The sequence below is a fragment of the Pleurodeles waltl genome, chromosome 4_2 (genome assembly GCF_031143425.1).
Source record: "Pleurodeles waltl isolate 20211129_DDA chromosome 4_2, aPleWal1.hap1.20221129, whole genome shotgun sequence".
NCBI classification, from domain to species: Eukaryota; Metazoa; Chordata; class Amphibia; order Caudata; family Salamandridae; genus Pleurodeles; species Pleurodeles waltl.
This window is the reverse complement of record NC_090443.1, coordinates 683,469,474-683,488,646: the sequence shown is the minus strand read 5'-3', so window position 1 is coordinate 683,488,646 and position 19,173 is coordinate 683,469,474.

The window sequence follows — 19,173 nt, the reverse complement described above, 5'->3', positions numbered from 1 at the left end:
CATGCCTTCCACACCACCCTCAGCAGTGGGAAGGCCCGCGCTCATTGAGTGGAATTAAATGAGACTTCTCACCACATGCCAAGTGTGAAGATTCATAATGCACTGTGTTACCCTCCCAGGCCACAATTTCAGGTAAATATACCACCACCTCTGTTGCGTCTGGTCCCTAGATCTAATGTAATCACAGATGGTGCATCCTCTGATGCAAGATGTTTCAAGTAAATAGAAGTAAGGTAGCTGGTGATTATAGAGTAATCAAAGAGATAATCTGTATGTAAATCTGCAGATAACTCAAAATGTTCTCCTTGATCTGTTCCTCATTCTTGACTTGTAATTACAATACTGATTTTATTTATTTCCAGTTGTCCATGCTAACAGCCTCTCCCTCTTTGTGTGTTCACTATTTTCATAATATTGTTGTTCATATATACCAGTCATAGCCATGGTAGGTAATAGAAATATGTAAGTTTTCTTTTGGATTTAAGTAATCAAACTATAGAATGATTCAAGTGATTCGTTAAAAACACTCTAGCAGAAGCCAGCATGGCCCAGGCAGGTCCAGTTGCAGCAGGTCAGCTGGCAGTTGCAGGGAGGCCTCTGGAGCTTGCTGTGTCCCTGTAGCTCCAAACAAGAGGTCAGACATCTGACCCTTGGAGACACTCGGGTTAGCCTGGGGTAGATAGGGCAGGTCCAGACTTTCTTCCCAGTCTTTGCAATGGGGGTGACATCCTGGCTACCCCACATCTGGTTATGGAAAATTTGTCCCTTCCCCTGTCAGAGACTCCAAGTAGTCTGTGGTGACAGGTTACTTTGTGAGTGTGCTGTAGGCAGCCCTTTACAATTTAAGTGGGGCAGGAAATAGCTCCACCCTACCCATCACCTATTCTCCCTTTGTCTCACTCTGTGGGAGGAATACACAAAGGCCAACTTGCAGCTATTCACAGTTTTCTGACCCAGGACACAGGTGGCAGGAACCAAATGGCTGCAACAATAAAATGTCCAAGTTTCTAAAATTGGCATTTTCAGAATTGTGACTCAAAATCTGACTTTACCATAAAAAGGATTTAAATTCACAATTAATTTGAGACCAAACACAATATTTCTACCTGTGTAGGGCCTAACTTAAGGGTGACTTATATGTGTGAAAAAGGGAGTTTTAGGCATGGTAAAAGGTTTATTTTGCCAAGTTCAATTAGCAGTTTTTAAATTTCACTGCAGCCTGCAATGGAAGGCTTGAGGCATGTCTTAAATAGGGGTGGATGGTAAACTCCACTCCTCTGACGGATTTCACAGAGTTTTGTCCACTTTATGCTCTGCTTAGGGTGCTGAGTTCAAGAAAAACTCAGCCAACTGCCAGGTGGCAGGGTTTTTTCCTTTGCCGGGCTCACCAACATTAAGTCGGCGAATGAGAAAATCAAGCTCTGGACCGCCTAATGCTGAGATTTCTCAATGAGTTGAGAAAGCTACCACACGCATTGAGAAAGCTGCTGCTCGGCAGAAAAAAGTAGCACCTTCTGGCACATGATGTGGTTCCTTTTACGTTGGTTGTACAGCACAGCACAAAAAATTTATGTGAGCAGCACAACATACCAAATGACGGCGCTCGTGGAACTCTGCGGAATCTCGAACAACTTATGTGTGCAAAATCACACTAGGCAGCCAGAGTCAGATTAATTTTCAAATGACTCATTCTCACTTTGGGTCCTGGAATAAAATTTATACCACTCCACGACTACATTCCTACTTTTCCAAAAACATAAGCTTCACTGCTTTATGGCACAGTCAAAAACATCTAAGACAAATGCTGCATTTGCCTTTGATAGTAGTTTCTTGAATTCCTTCAACCGTGCGCCACACAAGCAATGTTTCAGTAAGTCCACCTTGTGTTTGGTGGATCAACTTGCATCCTAAAGGAGCACTTTACCCAGTGTTCATATCTTGCCAGACATGGATGACTCCTCCACATGTAGCCAAAATCAGGGTGGTGATGCAACTGAATCCATAGTTAAAAAGAACCAAGGTTGCCACTGTTGTCTATGTTGTCAAATAATAATAATACATAGAGTGGTCACGGTTGCCTGTGCTGTTAGCCATTAATTAAAATAAACAATGAGGGCATTCTTGTCATAAATAACTTTTGTCTATCTCACTGGTAAGGAATAGAGGTGCAAATCAGTGGAACTTTGAAATTGTGCCCTATACATTAAAAAATAAGATAGATGCACTAGTAATGGAATCAATGCAGTGGTATACAGAAACCTTAAAACTGAGTTTGATATTTTTTCCTCATCACTCACTCATACACAATACTTCTTACAGATAAGCTTTGTCTTATCTCTATCATTCATGTTCCACTTAATGTGCACGTCTCATACATCGTATACACTACCCAGCATTCCTGTTACTCTGCATTCAAATCTTCAGGTCTTAGTGAGGTGCACCTCTTACAGATGCAGTATGTAGCGCCAAAGTAATGCTGAGAACATGGAAGAAGCTTCATGCCTGCAAGAGGAACATTCTTGAACCTCATGCTGTATAGTATGACTTCAACAAGTCATATGATTTCTCATGGAGTGGGTCCACATGCACAACCACTAACCTGCCTCACACACAGCTCCAACTGCTGTTATTATGGGTTGCTGCCTGAAATAGGCCCTCATTAATTTAGGAGGATGCCTTCCCAGAATTCAGGTCAGTATTCTGGAACCTTCATCCTCTCCCATAATCTAAGATGAGAGACGTCCTTGCTAGGTTATTCAAAATAAAACCACTACCCTAGTACCACCCTTTTTAGGGCAACTGGCGTGTAACTTATACCATTCTTTCATCATTATTCAACTGCCTCACAAACAGCTTTCAGTCTGTGATGTCATCACAGACACTCAGCATCTTCCTTAATTAAGAAGAATGCTCCACTGAGAGTAAAGAAACACGACATTCAGATAGACCCTAATTGAAATGCAGACAATAGAAGGTACCCCTTGAAAGCTATGATGAAACCATACTTGGTATGAAGCAAATCTAGAGTATAGTCCAGCGGTAGCCCAATTCTTCTGCTGCCAACCAATTCTCAGACACACATAACCTGACTGTTCACTCTCATAAATTTACTTCACATTTATAGCACTGCATGAAAATGTCAGTAAGGCAGTATTATTACTTAAAGAACCCCCTACCCCCTAGTACATAATGTTTATATTAGCTCACCTGTGTACTAGTTGTTTGAAACTAAATTGAGGTTGATGATCTTGAACAAAAATATTGCTTCTACTACATCGCCTACCACTACATTGTCAATGTAAGTATACTATTATTATGATTCTTACCTCTTCATTTACTTTCCTATACTTACCTTGCAATGTATTGGTTAGGTCGATGAAGTGGATATGATATTTTAGTCTCTTCTTCTTTTCACTGTGCTATTTGGTCTGATTGTGTTTTTTCATACCATGCAGTGTTCTGATGCTCTTTGTACCTGATCCAGGCAAAAATATATAATTTACAAGGAAAACCCCACCAACAGCTAAAATACTGTTTGCTCAGCCTCCAAGATGTGACTGGCTTTGGTAACAATCACTTGTGGAAAAGAGGAAAAGGAGGATTCAACACAACAAAGTCTTACGTACTGTGATCTAGCTCAAATACACACACTGGGAGTGGGGACCACAGCACATCAAACACCTCCTTCCTGTCTCACACACTGTCCGTTTTACAAAACAGATAAAAAGGAAAATGCTAGTACTCATCTTCCTATTCCAAAATTATAGACAACGCAAACCTCTTACAAATCACTTATGCTATGAGACTCTAACAACAAAATACCTACATCCAAGGGGTTCAGCTGGACTTCGGTAATACAGGAGAATGGAAGCCCATCAATGGAGACCGAAGCTTGCAGTGACATCCAGTCATTATAGGATTAAAGTATATCACAAGATGCATAGTTGCCTCTATAAGGATTTATAGTTGAAGTCACCCAGATTTTTTCTGGATTGGTGACTACCATTAACTTTTGCCCAGATAAAGACCCCAGACAATTCATTTCACTAGGGGTCGAAACATCAACTAATCTTGAGGCAACCCAAAATCATTTAATGTTGGACACTAAAAACACAAAGGACTTGGTCATAGTGTTTATAAATTTGATTCATGGGTTACATCCACTCATTGTACATATTGTACATATCCTTTTGTCTAATGTTTTCTACATTTTTTTTCACTTAATTTATGTTGCCACACAATCCTTCACTGCTCACTGCTGTCACTTGGAGCACATTCATTGTTTGATGAAACAGTCTCATTATACCTTCTTACAAAATAAACACAAAAACTGTGGAACACTTTGAAATTGTGTGTCTGTTTTGTTTAAAGGAATGGGATTGTTATTGTTATTTTTTGTTTGGAAGCCGTAACCATTTACTTTGTTCCCCCATTTTAAAGAGAAATTCCTGGCAGAACACTTGTTCACTGATAAGTTTTAACACGTTAACTGTGAAGTGGTGCACTGGAAGCCTATATTAAAGTGCATTTACTGTAGACTAGTGATCCCATGTGATGCAGTAGAGCTATTTTAATCTAAGTATAATATTTTGTTTTCATTCTGTATGTTTCCTGATAATGTTAATGACTAGTTTTCACTAAAGGGATAATGAGTTTCTAAAAGTAAATGTTTCAAAATGTCACATTAATGTTGAAAATGTAGTTCCCCATTATACTTACTGAAATGTATTAACAAAGGTATTTCATTTTAAATCTACTGTAACATGAACACTGACAAGCTCATTAATGATGAATTCATGATTTTAAATGTTATATGTGTGTTGCTTAATGTAAATAAATGTTCCATTTTAATTTGCTTTAGTTAGCCTATGTAAGTCCTGCAAGGCCCTGTTTTCTAAAATGTGTGGAGACATGTTTAGTCATTCTTGCTAACTCTTTCAGACTTTGTTCCTAAACAATGTTAGCTTGGAAATAGATATCTTATTATTTTACGCATAGAGAGCCTGAGAAAGTAACCTTGAGTTTGGTACATCGAGGAACTGTGGGCATACAGGAGGAAAGATGGATGCCTTTCCCTTGTTGGTAATGGGAATCTTTCCTGATATTTCAAATGACTGTCATATGTTGGACTATGTTTGGACAGTTAAACCTTTCAATTCATGTGGTGTTATGGATGGACAAATCATCTTTCACTTTGTACTTTAATTTACTGTTCCCCAGTTGGATTAGGGGCAGGTCCCATTTGGACATTGAGCAGATTTTTTTGAGAGGTACAGAACTCTTTTCCCTTGCCCCGCACCTCAGGGCTGAGATAAGAAGACTTAGATTTTCCTTTTGACCCATGAAAAAAACTTTTTACGGAGCTTCTGACATGCTGACACCTTCCCTTTAAACTTGCTTTTTGCCAACTTTAGTTAGCTTTATTCTGCCCCTGATGTTGTTTTTCCCAATTCATTTTGTCCTTTATTTCCTTTTCACTTTTTATCCCCATGTTTTGTAGCCAAGCACTAGGAGAAATTAGACATTTTATATCTTTAAGGGATCAACACTTGTTTAGAGAATTGATTGGATAATTGAGATTGATACAAATGCTTAGATGGACAGGACAATGTTTCTTCTCAGAATACCAGCTTTTGCAGTGTCCAGTGCAGTGCCACTTTCCTTACGCCCCTTAGCGTCCCCCTACTGCTACCATGTGTGCGCTGTATCGAAGATACAGCGCACCATGGCAGAGGGTAGATGGCAATAGCATCATTTTTATGACGCTATTGATGTACTCTGCAGGAGTAGCGCCAAAATATAGAAGCCCCCTTTTAACGCCTGCTCTAAGCAAGCATTAAAAGTGCCATAAAAAATGACGCAAGGAAATCTGCTAGATTTCTTTGCACCATTTTTTCGGCCCCCCTAATGGGGGAACACCCCCTTTGCATACATTATGCCTGGTGCAGGCATAATGTAGCAGAAAGGGTTACAAAGTGGAGCAATGCATGCATTGCACCACTTTGTAAATAGGGGCGAGGATTTTGGCCTCGTTGGGCCACATTAGCATAAAACACAATGACGCTAATGTGAAGCAAGGTGGCACTAGGGGCTTATAAATATGCCCCTTAGTCTGTTGGATGTTAGTTAAGCTCATGTTGTTCCCAAGACTTACACATCCGATGGTAATTCTGTATCTTTCTAGTTTTGGTTTGTCTATATTAACCTAAGTCTGAGTTTGTAATGAAACTGTAGGAAAGTGCCACTGTTGGCATAGTTAACCCCCTCCCCCACTTTGCCTAATGTTGATGCCAACTTTGATTGAAAGTATGCTGGGATCCTGCTAACCAGACCCCAGCACCAGTGTTCTTTCCAAAAATCGGTACCTTTGTTTCCACAATTAGCACAACCCTGGCCCACCGTTAAGTCCCTTGTAAATGGTAACCCTGGTACCAAGGGCCCTGTGGCCAGGGAAGGTCCCCAAGGGCTGCAGCATGTATTATGCCACCTTAGGGGACCATTCACTAAGCACATGTACACTGCCTTGCAGCTTGTTTGTGCTGTTGGGGAGAAAAAGACATAGCCAACATTGCACTCCTCTCAGGGTCACATGTCCACAAACCACTGTCTGTGGCGTAGGTAAGTCACCCCTCTAGCAGGCCTTACAGCCTAAGGCAGGGTGCACTATACAACAGGTGAGGGCATAGCTGCATGGGCAATATCCCCCTACAGTGTCTAAGTCCATTCTTAGATATTCTAAGTGCAGTGTAGCCATATCGAGTATATGGTCTGGGAGTCTGTCATTACGCACTCCACAGCTCCATAATGGCTTCACTGAATACTGGGAAGTTTGCTTGCAAAAGTCTCAGCACCATAAACCCCCACTGATGCCAGTGTGGGATTTATTAAAAAATGCACACAGAGGGCATCTTAGAGATGCCCCCTGTATGTTATCCAAACTGCTAGTGTAGGACTGACTGCCACTTTCAGACAAGTTTCTGACCATATGGGGTGAGAGCCTTTGTGCACTTAAGGTCAGAAACAAAGCTTGTCCTGGGTGGAGATGCTTCATGCCTCCCCCCTACAGGAACTGTAACACCTGGTGGTGATCCTTAAAGGCTCAAGCCTCAGATTACAGTGTCCCAGGGCACTCCAGCAAGTGAAGCTGCCCGTCCCCCAGACAAAGCCCCACTTTTGTGGCAAGTCTAATGGGAAGATTAGAGAATACAGGGAGGAGTGACCACCCCAGCCAGGACCATCCCTAATGTGTCCAGAGCTGAGGTGACCCCCTCCCTCCAGAATCATCCATCTTGGTTTGGAGGAGAGGGACCAACAGGATTAGGTTTGTGCCCCCCTCTCCAAAGGCAGTGGACACAAGGAGGGTGTAGTCACCCTCAGGGACAGTAGCCATTGGCTACTGCTCTCTGACCCCTAAAACAGCTCTAAATCTAGGATTTAAGGGTCTCCCTGAACCCAGCTTACCAGATTCCTGGTGACCTAACAAGAAGAAGAAGAATTGCTTAGCTGAAACCCCAGCAGAGAAGTAGGAAGATGACAACTGATTTGGCCCAGCCCTACCGGCCTGTATCCTGCTTCAAAGAACCTGCATAAGAACAGCGACGCATTCAGCGGGACCAGCAACCTCTGCCAAGCTCCAGAGAGCTGCCCTTCACCCAAAAGGACCAAGAAATCCCATGGACAGAGGCCCTGTCCAAGTAGAAACCAATGACTAAGGACTCCAACCTCACTCCGAATGCGTGAGTCGTAACCACTCTGCACCCGATGCCCACGGCCCATGTCCATGTGGTCCAACCAGCTACAGAGGATCCCCAGGCAATTCTGAGCAAATGCCCACCCTGGGTTGACCTCTCCACCTCTCCATGACAACACCTGCAGAGGGAATCCCGAGGGCCCCCTGACCACAAAAGCCCTGGATGAAGATATCCGATGCCAAAGGACCCTCTGCACCTGCAGCCCCCAGGCCTTGGAGAAACCAACACTCAATGCAGCAATGTTCAGCAGGTGGCCCTCCTCCCTGTCCAGCCAGTGGTGTGTCCGAGACAACCCCCTGAACCTCGCCTACAGCCTCTGAGTGACCTCCGGGATCCCTTACAGAGAATCATTGCAGACCCGACATCTTGTTTGCACCTCGCACCCGGCCACCCAAGTGCTGCTGAGGGTGTATGTTTGGTGCCTACTTGTGGCCCACCCAGTGCTCCTCTGAAACTCCCAGGTCTGCCTCCGAAATCATGGGTACTTACCTGCTAGCAGGTCCGAAAGCGAGTGCCCCCAGTCTCCATAGAAGCCCATGTTAATTTTGCCAACACTTTGACCTCTGCACCCGGCCAGCCCCCTCTTGCTGGTAGTGGGTATTTGGGGTTAACTTGAACCCCAACCTGTCGACTTCCTAACCCCCAGAGACTGGAACCGTAAGTGTTGTACTTACCTGTAAAATGATCTAATGTTTCTTCCCCCAAGGAACTGTTTCTGAAAATTGCAGTGTCCATTTTTAAAACAGATTATTGCCAATATTTCAAGAACTGTATAACTCATCAATTTCAAACAAAGTACTGTTGATACTGTGTGAAATATGAATCCATTGAAGTACTTACGTGCAACTTAAATCTCTAGAAATAAATTAAGAAAATATATTTGTGCAATAGGAAAACCATTGGTCTAGAGTTGTCATTCAGTGTGTGCTTCTTCTGTTGTCTGTGTGGGTACAACAAGTGCTTTGCACTGCCCTCTGGTAAGCCTAACTACTCAACCACACTACCACAAAAGAAACCATTATTATTATCTACTTTACCCTCACACACTATGGCCCTCATTCTGACCCTGGCGGTTCTCTACCGCCAGGGCCAACGGAGGCGGGAGCACCGCCGACAGGCCGGCGGTGCTCCCTTGGTCATTCTGACCGCGGCGCTTTGGCCGCGGTCAGAACGGGAAAACCGGCGGTCTCCCGCCGGTTTTCCACTGACCCTTAGAATCCTCCAAGGCGGCGCAGCTCGCTGCGCCGCCGAGGGGATTCTGACCCCCCCTACCGCCATCCTGTTCATGGCGGGAAAGCCGCCATGAACAGGATGGCGGTAGGGGGGGTCGCGGGGCCCCCTAACAGGGCCCAACTAGGCTTTTCAGTGTCTGCGATGCAGACACTGAAAAGCGCGACGGGTGCTCCTGCACCCGTCGCACGCCTTCCACTCCGCCGGCTCGATTCCGAGCCGGCTTCCTTGTGGAAGGCGCTTTCCCGCTGGGCCGGCGGGCGATCTGAATCAGATCGCCCGCCGGCCCAGCGGGAAAGTCAGAATACCCCTCGCGGTCTATTGACCGCGGGGCGGTATTCAGGCGGCTTCCGACGGGCGGGCGGCAACCGCCGCCCGCCTAGGTCGGAATGACCACCTATATCTCATTTTGACACAGTATATACAGAGCCAGCTTCCTGTGTCGCCAGAATTGGTCATACTGTAAATTAAAATGTTTAGTGAAAGTGCTACTGACTTTGTCTCCAACCCTTCTGCTAGGTTGAAAAGATCCATTGACCTTGTTTAAAGTACGCCTGAGAAACTCCAGCAAATCTAGTAGCAGAGCAGTGTTTCCTCCCACAAAGGGGAGTCATAGTGTCCAGACACCCTAGTCCTTGTCCCATTATGAGATTGTCCAACCCTCCAGTGCAAATTCTGACCCCATGGCCAACGTCTGCCTAAATGAAATGTGACTGGATTAAGACACACACGACAAAGAAATAAGAAAAGTACTCTCAAAAAGGAAATTAGACCTTCCATGATTCCGCGACATGGCAAGTGGATAATTACATGACAAGACTTTTTATTCAACACAGTGTAAATCATAAATATTTTATTACCTGGAAGAAATCATTGGAACTAAAGAGAAATAAACCTTATAAATATAGGTGCTACTGCCCAAAAACCTTTTAGGCCTGAAGATGACCCTCTAATTAGTTCTTGATAGGGTCGAAACATTGATTATGAAATGTGGTTTAGCATGTAACGTGACTTCAAGACACCTGGAATGAAGGAGTCCTTTTAAAGTTCACTGTTTTGTTTTGGTTTTTAACCATGTTATTGTAAATATTGTATCAAACACTTTTTCACTTTGATTATCACTATTATAAATGCACTGCGTCGTTACAATTTGGGAGCACCTTAGGTTTGTGATCCATAAATGGAATATATTTTGTTAAGAATTATCAAAATAAAAAAGTAATATATATTGATCTAATGATGATTTGTTTGGCTGTGAATAACTCCTTAGCAGACAGTTAAAAGGTGCTGTGGAAGTGTAGGCCTATACTTCTCCCTGAGGACCGGAGATTTTTTATATTTGAGCAAATGTCAAGGGGGGCAGGGGTGAGGGGGATGGGGAAATAGGAAAAACAATTAAAAAAAATACTTACAGTTTTGTCACCGCTGCACGCCATCTCCTGCTGCCTCACTCGTCGCACCTCTTCTGGTGTCCCAGCATTCACTGCTGGGACACCAGAACAGGCTCCCCAGCAATCCTGGTGCTGTTTTGATGCTAAACCTAGCATGAAAGCAGTGTCAAGATTGGTCTGAGAGGCAGTGACTGCCGCTCAGACACAGCCCTGGGGTCTGTGAAGTTTCTCCAGTCCGGCTGTTGAACACAGCCGGTCTGGAGATCCTAAGTGTGCATATGTGCTTGGCAGGCCTGAGACAGCTGGCCAAACACACATGTGCACTTAGGTGCACTCTCCCCTCCTCCGTCTCCTGCGGCCCAGCCCGCCTCTCACTTTACTGCTGGTGGAGCCAGCAGCTGAAAAATAAAACACTACTAAATATTGTTTTATTTTGGTGACACTCCTCCCCCATTACGGAGGAACCGCCCCTGCCCATTGCTCGTTCAGAAGATTAAAAGAGTTCCAGTGTCATTCCTTTGCAGCAGATGTGTGAATATTAGCAGAGTTTACACTTGCATTGTTTTGCCTTAAAGACTGTGGTGAACTGTGATGATGTGAAGTGTTTTGTTGAGTTTTCAAAGTTTTTGTAGACATGTGGTGCTTCCTGCTAAGAAGTTGTGTTGGTTAACTGGTCCAACGTGGTCTAAGATCCCAGGATAAAGCACAAGTGTATAAGACACTTGGTAATTTATTGTCTGCAGTGTAAGGTGCTTGTGGTGAGACATTGTCAACAGTGCAAATAATATTTCCTAGTGTGAGTATGGCTGGTTGGCACTAGTGAATCCTGAGTACACATGGATCAACTATATCAATCAGAGTGAAATCTGCTGGTTGTGTCTCATTCACTGTCTAATTTCAAAAGCATGGTCGGAAAGCATATCGCCATTCTGATTTTGAAGCATTTGGTTACCCTATCATGTAGTGAGCAGACGGTTGTTGTTGGTTTTTGCTCATAATATTTTGCATTAGGTTCAAGTGAAGATTTATGTCCTCATTACAATCCTGGCGGTCAAAGACCGCCAGGGTTGTTTCGACGGTTGCACCGCCAAAAGGTTGGTGGTGCAATCCTTGGGATTACAACCGCGGCAGAAGCGCCACGGTCGCACCGCCGGGACCGGCGGTTTACCGCTGTGTTGGTCCCGGCGGTTGTAATCCTCCTGGGGATTACGAGTCCCCCTCCTGCCAGCCTTTTCATGGCGGTAGGCATTTGGGTATCAGCAGGCATGAGGGATCAAAACAAACAGCTACATGCTAGAGGGGCTAAATGACCTGCAGGCACTGCAGCAAACAGAATATAAGAAGAGGAGACAACACAAATGTCATACACAGGTGGGGTTGCTAATATGTTGACAGGAAGAAGCACCAAAAGTTAGCCCACACCTGCTCACAGAACACTTAAACATAGCAATTACTTTCAAAGTCCATTTGTAAAGATTAAAATAACTGAAATAACTTAAAGATATAACTAATGGTTGGCTTAAAGTCAAAACAGTTTGTGACCTGCGACAAAAGGACTGCCAAAGCTATAGTGGTAGCAAGCCAAGGAAAAGATACATTAAACCAACAAAACATAAAGGGCCTACTGAAGTAGACTTTATACAGTTTAAAGCTAAATAGAAAGGAAATGTAGCAATGTGGAATTGGTAGGTTGGGGAGGAGGTGGGTGCCTTGCAGACTGATGCTAAAGCAATACCGGAGACTTGTAGTTTAAAAAGAATTAAGTCACATGTCCTTAATATCTGAGAAGACACTTGACAAATCCAAAGGGATAGAACCATGCCACTCATCTTATATTTTGCCTTAAAAGTAATAACAAAATTGTGCCTGTCCTCAGGTAAAGCCATGGGATCTTGGTTAAAGAACTAATTGAATGCAAGAAAATTTCCATCATTCACAAGTCACTTCAGTCCCTCCCAAGTTAACTAATCAAAACATTTTTGGTCTTACAACCTCCAATGCAAGATTTCTCTCCCTCAAACTACTGGCTACCTACGTTCACAGGCTCAGTGTTTAGCAGATCACTCTGTGTGCATTGATGTACTCAATGAAATGCCCCCTTCTTTTCCAGTTGCTCTACTGCTCTGCATCCCCATCTCATGTACACTGTTCTTTCTTTCCCTCACCTCCCACAGTAGGCCTATTCTAACAGTTTTCCTGAAAAGCAGTTGCTTTACCAGGCCCCGCTGTCACTGGTTGTGGTTTGGGATTATTTGTTGTGGAAGAGGCGCACATCATGCTGTGCTTGTCTAGACTAACCCATTGTCATTCTGCACCTGACAATGAGCCAGGTATCTTTGTGAGCACAGTCAGACTGACTCTTTGCCCACCAACCTTAAGGCTTTTGAATCCTTTTGGCTTGTGCACCAGCAGCCAAGCCAGTCCAAGTAAGGAGTTTATCCGCAATAACAAAAACATCTTGTCACCAAGTGGCCTGGTCAAATGGCCTGTCAGCCGACTGTGGGCTCTCTTCCTTTCCTACTTGAATCCAGCCCCTTCTCTGAGCTTCAGAGCATTTAAGTTTTGCAGGGTGACTGCTGTCTACTATCACATTGCAGGACACTTTACACACACAGAGATATTGCAAGATGTGTTTTTGGACTATTAGTCACAGAACAAATGTTTTATTGTTTCATTCCATTGCCATCTGCTCTAAATCAGTCCCTTGTAAAAGACATAGCTAGGCTAGCTGAATAAGGTGCCGATGTAGTATGATAAACCTGACATACATATTTGAGTTCCAATACCTTTAGCAACTCCTGGAGTACCTTTGACTACTGGCTATTGCCACTGTTGGAGAGACAAGCTTCCAAAATAACTCTTAAACATATGAAATAAAATAGTCCTAAGTCATGAAACAGCGATGGCAAACAACGCTATCCACCGCAGATGCTTACAATAAATCACCTATTGCCCCTGACCTAAAGAAAAGGTCTCACAATATACTGCAACTTTTTTTCCTTTCACAGAAAGATATTGTGGGACATTTGATAAAAAGGTCGCAAAGAAATGTCAGAAGACTCGGAGAAGGTTTGAGCCTGCTGAAGGCATTTTCAGTAGAGAAACAACCACAGCTTGTTTAGTTTTTTCATTGATAGGAATGTATAACAAGGCAAGCAAGATATTGCAAAGAGAGGTGATGGAAAGAGCTATGATCTCCAGTCAGGACATGGACAGGAAAGGGTCACACTGGGGGTGAGATTTAATAGAAGGGTCAAGAGGAGTAATAGAGTAGACAAAGAGCAGGCTGGACTTCAGCAGATACATTAAGAATGGTTCAAGATCAAAACCCTTTGTAAAAGATAACACACATATGTCAAAATTAAGACATTTTCTACAGGAAGATAAAGAGATTTTTAACTATTTTCGAGCCTCTCACTTTTTTCTGAATCTGCCTAGTTACATCCACTTCACCCCTCCATGCTCTACTTTTGACCTCATCACTTATCCAGCCTATTACCTGCTTCAGTCCCCTCTTGTTTCTGTTTCATCCCTGCGTTATCTCCTGTTCAAGTATCTCTCCACAGGCATCTTACATTCTCTCTTTGATTCTGCCACTCTAGCATCCTTCTTTCCCCTCAAAGCTCTACACTTTTCCTCTCATGTTTCCACCCAACCTCTCACCTTTTTGTGCCTCAAATATATTGCTGGTTCTGCCCCCTTTACAATAATTGCTCCCTTTGCTCTGTCTCTTTTTGCTGGTTCTGCCCCTCTTATATCCACATCTTCTCTCCATTTGTTGTCCTTTACCATTCTTCTGTCCTTAGAATTTTACCTTGTTTCTGTTGTTCTCTTCCTTTGCATCCATCTCTCCTCTTCTACCCTCGCACTCTCTGAATCATATTTATTTAAATTTCACATAGATTCTGCGCCTCCTAACATTACTCTCTTTTGCATGCGTTCATAGGTGGGCAAGCTATTGAAAACTTGGCTCTACTCATCTCAAGGTTCTCTTTAACCCCAGCCCAAGATGAGCCAGCTTTCAAAGGCGACAATGTGGCCTAGTACCTAAGGCTGCCCACCATGCATCAAGGGGGGCAAGGCTATAATTCCTGCCTTGGTTCAGCATCCTGTGAATCCAGAGGGAAAATTTTACTGTAGTCTGTGTCAGTTGGGTTGGTCTCTTATGTCCTTGGCTAACGTTTGTGCTACGTAAATCTGCCAAAAATACAATGTGGACCCTGCCTGTCACCCAGACTCTAGTCTCATCCTTCAAGAATTAAATATAAATCATTAAAATGTAATGCCATAAAGAGATACAGTGTAGTTGCTGAGTTGCACATTGAGAAACCGGAAAATCTATGATCAATCCTAACTTCCCTGCTTGACCAAATTGTGTGATCCTAAGCAAATGCTTTATTTCACTAACCTCTATTTTGTTCACTATCACACATCAGAACACATTCAAATCCATGCAGCCAGGGTGTGTGCTGTACAACACTTCATTTGTTTGATGTAATAGACTGTAATTTAACTGCCTGTTTAATAAGAATATAGATCACATGCAGGGTAACATGAACCCTGACATGCCTCGTAGTCAGTGCCACTGGAACTATTTGTTTTTATGGTTAGAGCATTTTCCGCATAATAATGGACTTGTTGCATTTGTGGCATGTCATCTGCTCCATAATCTGTAGCTTTTTCAATAAATAAAATACTTTTGTTTCTAGCTCAAACGTATCAACGTTACTAAAAACACAGTAACACTTATCGCTGCACAGTGGAAAGCCCTTCGCACAGGTTAACTGTTGACCATTATATTACCTATTGCTGTATTTGGATACATGACAAAATAATGAGGTAAAACTATCACAAAATGTGGCACATTGTGCCACGTCATTTGCCTTTTTTTGCTGCATAAATCAGTACATCCAGCCACCTAATTTGGTACTTTCTTGCCACATAATTCCAGTGACCCTGCTCTTAGTTCACTATGCTGTTATCATCAGGGCAGGGCCAGCAAGGTTTCTCAGTTCATGTTTAAAAACTCTCACTTTTACAAAATACATCTCAATGCAGTGACCATGTACCAAGGTAAATGCTTCTGTGTACTAAAGTGCATGTGTTTTTATTTTTTTTTATTTGATGATGCCTGACTCCTTTTCCCCCATCCTAGGTAATGAGACATTTTTATTTCTTTTGTTGTGAGCCCTGCCAGACGCCCTTCTTTTCAATCACACAAGAGCAGGGCTCACTTCACACCTAAGGGCCCATTTAGTAACTCTTATCATGCAGCAATTAGATTTCTGATGCCCTTTCAGCCATGGGTGCAAGACCCTGGGGTTGGGGCCCTCTCCCTAGGGCCTCACATTACTGAAACCCTGCTGCACCCCAAGCCTGTAACACTAACGTTTTCTAAAAGATGGTGTGAGGCCTCTTAGTTACTACCAGGTGCGGGCCCTGGGCAACTGCCCACACTGCCAATGCCTAGCGCCAGCCCTGGACTATGCCATAGAGTGCTGCACTATTTGTTGTTAACATTGAAGAGAGGATTGTGGGAACAGAGTTACTTCCTGATTTGAATAAAAAGTACATTGTGAATTACTGAAATGTCATTGAAAATGAAGTTTTTCAAAGCATTTAAAAGTTTGATGAAAGAAGATGTACTTGTCCCAGTTAGAGAGGGTATAGAGACTCCACCCAAAGGTACTCCGGGTCATTATGTCTTGTCCGAAGTAGGTCTTCATGCATGTTTGTGACTTGTACAATGGCATAAATTTACTGAGAATGAAAGTGCATTAGCATTTCTCCGCTATGGAACATTTAATTTCAGAATTATTGAGAATCTTAGGTGAAGGCTATATGTGATGAGACCACCTCTGAAACCCACACAATTTGAAGAGTTTACGACAAGGGAACACATAGTTCATCAGAGACAGAAAGGAAGGTATGAGGGTAGAATGAAGAAAACAATTAGAACTGTTACAGAAGCAAGATTGGATGATAAGCAAAAAGTTAGAGAGCTGACATAATAAAGGAAACTAGATTGGATCCTGTCATAACAAAGGAGAAGGGAGAAAACACTAAACCAAAAAGTAAGAAAAAGACAGAAAAGGCAGAACAGTCTGCACACAGAGAAACTTTTTGAAACCTATGAGACTGACATGGATGATGATTTTAAACATCAAATACGTTAAATTGTCTGCCTTCATACAATTCTGAGGAGATAGGAGTGTCAAGTGAAAACACTGAAGAATGTGACTTTTGATATACCTACCGTACCAATTGAACAAAACCCTAGTCAGACAGAGCAGAGCCCAAATTTGAATCAAACAAGACAGAGTTTTAATTTGAATCTGTCAATACAGAGTACTAATATGAATCAGCCAGCACAGAATTTTAACCTGAATCAGCCTGTGCAAAATTTGAGTCCAAATCAGCTCGAGCAGAATTTAAACACAAATCAGATAGTAAAAGGTTTCAATACGCAATTAACAAGACAAAGTTTAGGAACGCCACAGTTCCACAGAATCAAATGAATTTTGTTAATCCTGATACACTAACACTTCTAGTGACAATAGGTCCAGTTGTTTCTTTATATGGCCCAGGTATGACAGTAAATAATTCACACACAATAAATGTCCCAAGTGTTGAGAACGTTTCAAATGTTCCAAATGTTCCAAACGCCCCAGTTGCTTCCAATGGTATTGCATCTACAAGGGGTTTGATAGTCCAAGTGATTAAGAAATAGAAAGAATACTTTCACTTCCAAGACTATTGACCCCTACATGCATTACTGATCCGACCCCAATGACAAGTCAAACAAGATTTACTCCTGATGCGAGGTTTCCTCAGAGATCCACACCATATTTTGTGCCTAGACCAGAACATACTGTGAACATTGGTTGTAGTACCCCTAATAGGAGACTACATTTTAACACTTCAGAAGAAGACATTTTTATTGTAAATACCCCAGATAAAGTAAATTCTGGTCCTGTAAGAGGAGAAGTATTGTTGAATACTCCAATAGGTTTGCGAGGTTGTTATGCCCAAGAATTAAATGAGTGGTTGAATATTTTGAGTCCTGCAGGTGCAACAGGAGGAAACACAAATTGGGGTGGAAGATCAGTACAAGACCCAGAGAGAGAGAGAGACCATTAGACATACCCAGAGTAAAGTTAGAAATAAATGAGATGATACTGGCAACTATAGATCTAGCTTAGCTAGACATTTACAGGAAGGGCAAACTGTGGTTCATGTATAAAGACACTACAAAGTGTGCAGGTCAGGTTAGTGTGACAAAGAGTCTCAGTACAATAAAAATAACAAGGTTAGCATTATAGCACTTACCATTACTGAAGACAAGGCACAAAGTTACACAAGCTTCCATCTACTCCTACTGCGTGATGAATGGGGAGAGGGTGGGATCTATGCCTGTGAATGACAGATGCGTGCCCTCATGTAGGGAGGTAGACTCCGACGCCTGAAACCATGACGCTAAAAGTGTCACTAGCCTATAATGGATACTGCCATAAACCACAATGGAAATGGATGGCTTTAGAGCAGTCAGCCTTGCGTCGTGTGTCACAGTGTAGAAAGTTGATTTACTGCCTGGCTTCCGTCTCCTGCTTCAAAGCGAGGTAGAACAGGTAGTCTGGGACAGAGAGCTCAAACTTAAATGCATCAATTTGTTTAGAGTTACAATCGTTACGGTCACATCTCTGAACAAATAGATATATTTATTATTTTTTGCTATAAATGTGTGGGAATTTCATAGGGGCACAGACCCTCGGCCCTAAAGGAGAAACCACCCCTGGTGGGGGATATGTTCATGTACCTTAGAGTAGAAGAAATATTCTGTCATTCACAAATGATTTCCCAAAATTGAAAAAAAAGCCAGGAGAATGCTTGTGGGAAGATTTGAATACTTTGCTTGACATTGTGGTTCTGAGTGATTTGTGGACTGAATATAAGGTTGCTGTCGACTGGCCTAATAGTGAACCTCCAAGAGATCCAGGGACAACACACCATCTGGAGAGGTAATGGAAAAGTATCAGAGGGTAAATGGCTTCTTGAAAGACAAGATGTCTCTATAGATATTAATTGGTTGCAAATTGACAGAAGGAACCAGGAGTCTTGCAGGCTTTCAAACATTTCAGTGGTTCTAAAAACATTAGGTGAAAGATATGGGTCATTTTGTGTTCAGATTTGTTCAGGGAGTCATAAATAAATATGATTCAGAAGTATTTGGTTTGTTTGCAGAACAAACCAACTGATGAGATCCTGTGGTATGCAAAGTACTGCAGTGATGAGCTGGAGTTAAAGTAAAAAAAGTTGAAGGAGAATATAATGGTGATGTAATTGAAGGCTGCAGAGAGAAATTAGAATCCGCAGTTTTCACGGAATACTGGTGGAATGCCGGGAGTGTATCAACAAGGAGGTAATTGTTTTCTGCAGCAAGGTAGAGGACCTAGTGTTCTTTCAGATCAGAATGTAGGTGTCGATGTGATGGCTTTAAAGAGAAATAATCTGTGTCATGTGTGAGTCAAATTGGGCCATTTGAAGTAGAGAGTGCTCCCTTAATGTGAATAAATTAAATGCAAGATCCAAGGGCTCGTGCTCGGTAACTTGGAGGGTACACTGTAAGGGTACAACCTGGGCATCTTCTTTGTAATCCAAAACATGGGCATCATGTTCAGGGTTACAAAACACAGTGTTTGCTATCAAACATAACAGGATTCGGCTGGGCCATTGCAGAGCTGGACATCTGAGCAGTGGTCAGATGCCAGCCCATGTTATCCAATGGACTGCCAGTTACTTGT